At 38.5% G+C, this 5,383-nt stretch overlaps 1 pseudogene; it reads left to right on the forward strand.

The window, feature by feature from the left end:
- The first annotated feature begins 281 nt into the window (after window positions 1–281).
- LOC133664898 (rap guanine nucleotide exchange factor 4-like) overlaps window positions 282–5,383 on the forward strand; it is a 134,154-nt pseudogene continuing 129,052 nt past the window's right edge.

Consider the following 5,383-nt stretch of genomic DNA (forward strand, 5'->3'; position numbering starts at 1 on the left):
CTAATCTTTATTTATTTTAAATTGCCTTTCAAATGTCTATTCTTGGTGTTGGGTTTTATCAAATAAATTTCCCCCAAAAATGCGACTTATACTCCAGTGCGACTCATATATGTTTTTTTCCTTCTTTATTATGCATTTTCGGCCGGTGCGACTTATACTCCGGAGCGACTTATACTCCGAAAAATACGGTACATGAATTCCTTCAACTAACAGAAGACAGAAGCAGTATCATTCCAAATATCCACTTGTCCCCCTCCAGACCTGCAGGGGGCAGAGAAACACAGCCACATCACAATTCACCAAACTTCCTGTCAAGTTGCAGGGACGGAATGGCCGACAGAGCAGCATGTGGGCTTGGAGAAGAAAGATGGAAAAGCCTGTTGGTAAGAGAAACAAAAGCTTAAACAAAGCAAGCAACGTTAGGCTGACCATATTCTGAAATCCCAAAAAGAGGACACAGATATGTGTGCCAAGGCGGGCAGCACGCCAAGGCCGGGACTAGGTGAAAATTTGCCAATGATACTCGAACTTGCTTTATAAATAATATATTTTTTTAAATAAAGTGTTTTTTCTCCTCTGTTGACAGCAGTGTTGGCGCTAGGAATTTTCAAAATGGGGTCCCAGGGACCCCATCAAGTCATAAAAATGGGGTCCCACAGTAAATTTTTGGGGTCCCACTTTTTTGTAAGCGTTTTGAAAACAAATGATAAATGTATGCATTATCCTGTTATATCTCACATTCTATATTGTGTTTTGGAAAAAGGTTGTCATAAACGTTACTTCATTCATTAAAAAAGATAATACAAAAGAAAACAAATGTGTATACATATGTAAATGTATTCAGTTATAAACATTTATTCACTTTCTTCTTTCCTTCATGGATCTAAACTTTACCACTGCTGCTAGTTTTTTCTATGTTTTTATTTAATAAGTTGTAGGTGTATTTATTTCGGTATAAAAGTGTAAAAAGTGTTTTGCTTCAGTCATGAAATGATGATAATGGTGTGCCAGGGCATGCATACATTTTATATTTAACGCTTAAATCTCTGGAGTCTACATCAACTTCGGATCTATTCCTCATTTCAAAATGTTTTAGTTTTTTTTATGTTGTTTTTTTTTGTTTGTTTGTTTTCCGTCCTTTTTTTGTCAAAAAAAACTATGTTTTTTATGGCAAACACACAAAATATGCAAAATCTTCCACCAAAAATATTTTTCAAAGTGGAGTATTTGATGTGAAGTAATCGGAACCTTTGATAGGTCAATAATTCATAATAACATTGATTTTGATTCAATATTATGTTTTGAGCAATGACCGTTTGAAAGAAAAAAAACAGCTTTGTTTTATTAGTCAACATTGCAACTTTTTCTAAATTACATTTCACCTTTAAGCTTTTTTATTTCACTTTTGTTATGTTTTTGTTAATTTTAATAGTATTTTTAGAATGTGCCGTGGGCCTTTAAAACATTAGCTGTGGGCCACAAATGGTAAAAAAATTTATTTAAAAAATTATAATTTGCGTCCTTCCTGATTTCAATGCGTTAAAAAGACACAAAAAGTGTGTTAATGCCAACACTGGTTGACAGTATAACAAAATAAGTCACACTTATATTCTGTAACTTTAACAGTTTTGGAAAAAAAAGTGCAGAGGTAGAAATATTCAAAATAACCTCTTGTATATAATCTAAACATAAATAATGCCTCAAATCAAGTTAATTAAATTTAAACAAAAAACAGCAGACGAGCTCTCGCCCTGCACAGCTGTTTCGTGCTTTGTAGTGTCGATATGGGCTTGTAGATCGTTGGCCCCTTTATTTGCCACAGATACTGTATATACGTTCCTGCTTTGCACACAGTGCATTCTGCTTCCATGTGTCACGGCCAGGACGAAAAAATAAATACTTTTCCGGAAAATCATCCGTGAAGTTGCATTTACGTTTAGGCATTTCTTGTTTTCATGTCTCTCTCCACTCACTAGCTCTCTCGCTCTGTGTCTCTGCCCCTCCCTCACGAATGTTGCTACGTGCGCGCACCTTCAGTTTTTTTTTTTTTAACCCCTTCTTAACTTAACCCTGAACGTACATTGAAAATACACGCAACCCTAATTCAAAATGCCAGACATTTGAGGCATTTAAGAAACCCCGCCCGGACACCCCGGACACCCCCGCAAAAGAGGACATGTCCGGGGAAAAGAGGACGTATGGTCAGCCTAAGCAACGTGAAGAAGAAAAAAGCCAAAGAGACTCCTTAGTTCCTGGTCACACACAACTGGTAGGAAATGAACTTGGATGCTATAGCTCTAAATGTGTTAATGCTTTGTTTGAAATGTTTGGTTTGAGCTACAAACTGTGTTCTTTGTGTTTTTCTGAACTTTGAGTGGCTTTATATCAATTTGAAGTAGGAAATAGTTTAGTATCAATATTTTAGCTTGTTATTGTTTTTTTTGTAGTTGTCTTGTTTAATTGTAATTTTAGAAAGTGGGCATATGAAAAATGAGCTGTGGGCTGCAAATGGCCCACGAGCCGCACTTTGGACACAGCTGGTATAGACTTACATTTTCTGTGGGAGATGTAGAGTTTTCCATGTGTGTGTTAACAATTATATTTGCAAGCCACACAATCAATAGCATACTGCACATTGTCCAATTGAGCATATGGAAAGATTGTTAGGGACCCGGGAAGGATCAAAATTCACAAATGGATAACGTGCATTTTGCAGGCTGGATGGATGGATACATTTGCAAAATCTTGCAAGGAAACATCCATCCATCCATTTTCTACCGCTTGTCCCTTTTTGGGGTGGCGGGGAGTGCTGGAGCCTATCTCAGCTGCATTCGATAAATAAAGATTTAAAACATGCTCTCAAGGTTTATTAACCAGAGATAGGATGATTAATCTTCCTTGTATGAATCTCCAAGTGATCCACCCACGATGCTCCATCCTTCCCACCACAGCGAGCAGAGTGAAGATGCTCGCAGCTCTCTCGTCCTCGCCTGCAGAGTGGATTATTTGTTTGGATAAAAGGTAAATAATGTTGCTGCTCTTCAGAAATGCATTCAAATTCCTGATGTTGACGAACTGTAGACGCGATTTTGTTACGTGCAAAAGTCTGTTTTTTTCACATGTGCGATCAAAATACTCAACAGGCTTGATTCCACTATTTGATCGTCGTCTGGTTACTGTTGAAATAACTTGTTACTGTTAAAATAACTTACTAGGAGAGTTTCTGCTGTAAAAGTGTTGTTTTTCATGAAGAAGTCCAATGGAAACTCACTCCTGCTGTTTCCAAAGGCGCAGCTACTAGTTAGAGGGGCACAAGGTTTCAGACTGAGCGTTTTAGTTTTTCAATCAATCAATCAAAGTTTACTTCTATAGCCCTAAATCACGAGTGTCTCAAAGGGCTGCACAAGCCACAACGACATCCTCATCTCAGATGCCACATCAGGGCAAGGAAAAACTCAACCCAATGGGATGACAATGAGAAACCTTGAAGGGGACCGTAGATGTACAATGGACGTCAAGTGGATCTAGTTAATAGTGTGAGAGTCCAATTCATAGTGGATCTAACATAATAGTGTGAGAGTCCAATTCATAGTGGATCTAACATAATAGTGAGAGTCCAGTCCATAGTGGATCTAACATAATAGTGTGAGAGTCCAGTCCATAGTGGATCTAACATAATAGTGAGAGAGTCCAGTCCATAGTGGATCTAACATAATAGTGTGAGAGTCCAGTCCATAGTGGATCTAACATAATAGTGAGAGAGTCCAGTCCATAGTGGATCTAACATAATAGTGTGAGAGTCCAGTCCATAGTGGATCTAACATAATAGTGTGAGAGTCCAATCCATAGTAGATCTAGTTAATAGTGTGAGAGTCCAGTCCATTGTGGATCTAGTTAATAGTGTGAGAGTCCAGTCCATAAGTGGATCTAATATAATAGTGTGAGTCCAGTCCATAGTGGATCTAACATAATAGTGTGAGAGTCCAGTCCATAGTGGATCTAACATAATAGTGTGAGAGTCCAGTCCATAGTGGATCTAACATAATAGTGTGAGAGTCCAGTCCATAGTGGATCTAGTTAATAGTGTGAGAGTCCAGTCCATAGTGGATCTAACATAATAGTGTGAGAGTCCAGTCCATAGTGGATCTAACATAATAGTGAGAGAGTCCAGTCCATAGTGGATCTAACATAATAGTGTGAGAGTCCAGTCCATAGTGGATCTAACATAATAGTGTGAGAGTCCAATCCATAGTGGATCTAGTTAATAGTGTGAGAGTCCAGTCCATAGTGGATCTAACATAATAGTGTGAGAGTCCAGTCCATAGTGGATCTAGTTAATAGTGTGAGAGTCCAGTCCATAGTGGACTTAACATAATAGTGTGGGAGTCCAGTCCATAGTGGATCTAACATAATAGTGTGAGCGTCCAGTCCATAGTGGATCTAACATAATAGTGTGAGAGTCCAGTCCATAGTGGATCTAACATAATAGTGAGAGAGTCCAGTCCATAGTGGATCTAACATAATAGTGTGAGAGTCCAGTCCATAGTGGATCTAACATAATAGTGTGAGAGTCCAATCCATAGTGGATCTAGTTAATAGTGTGAGAGTCCAGTCCATAGTGGATCTAACATAATAGTGTGAGAGTCCAGTCCATAGTGGATCTAGTTAATAGTGTGAGAGTCCAGTCCATAGTGGACTTAACATAATAGTGTGGGAGTCCAGTCCATAGTGGATCTAACATAATAGTGTGAGCGTCCAGTCCATAGTGGATCTAACATAATAGTGTGAGAGTCCAGTCCATAGTGGATCTAACATAATAGTGTGAGAGTCCAGTCCATAGTGGATCTAACATAATAGTGTGAGAGTCCAGTCCATAGTGGATCTAACATAATAGTGTGAGAGTCCAATCCATAGTAGATCTAGTTAATAGTGTGAGAGTCCAGTCCATAAGTGGATCTAATATAATAGTGTGAGTCCAGTCCATAGTGGATCTAACATAATAGTGTGAGAGTCCAGTCCATAGTGGATCTAACATAATAGTGAGAGAGTCCAGTCCATAGTGGATCTAACATAATAGTGTGAGAGTCCAGTCCATAGTGGATCTAACATAATAGTGTGAGAGTCCAATCCATAGTAGATCTAGTTAATAGTGTGAGAGTCCAGTCCATAGTGGATCTAGTTAATAGTGTGAGAGTCCAGTCCATAAGTGGATCTAATATAATAATGTGAGTCCAGTCCATAGTGGATCTAACATAATAGTGTGAGAGTCCAGTCCATAGTGGATCTAACATAATAGTGTGAGAGTCCAGTCCATAGTGGATCCAACATAATAGTGTGAGAGTCCAGTCCATAGTGGATCTAACATAATAGTGTGAGAGTCCAG

The sequence above is a fragment of the Entelurus aequoreus genome, linkage group LG14 (genome assembly GCF_033978785.1).
Source record: "Entelurus aequoreus isolate RoL-2023_Sb linkage group LG14, RoL_Eaeq_v1.1, whole genome shotgun sequence".
Taxonomy (NCBI): Eukaryota; Metazoa; Chordata; class Actinopteri; order Syngnathiformes; family Syngnathidae; genus Entelurus; species Entelurus aequoreus.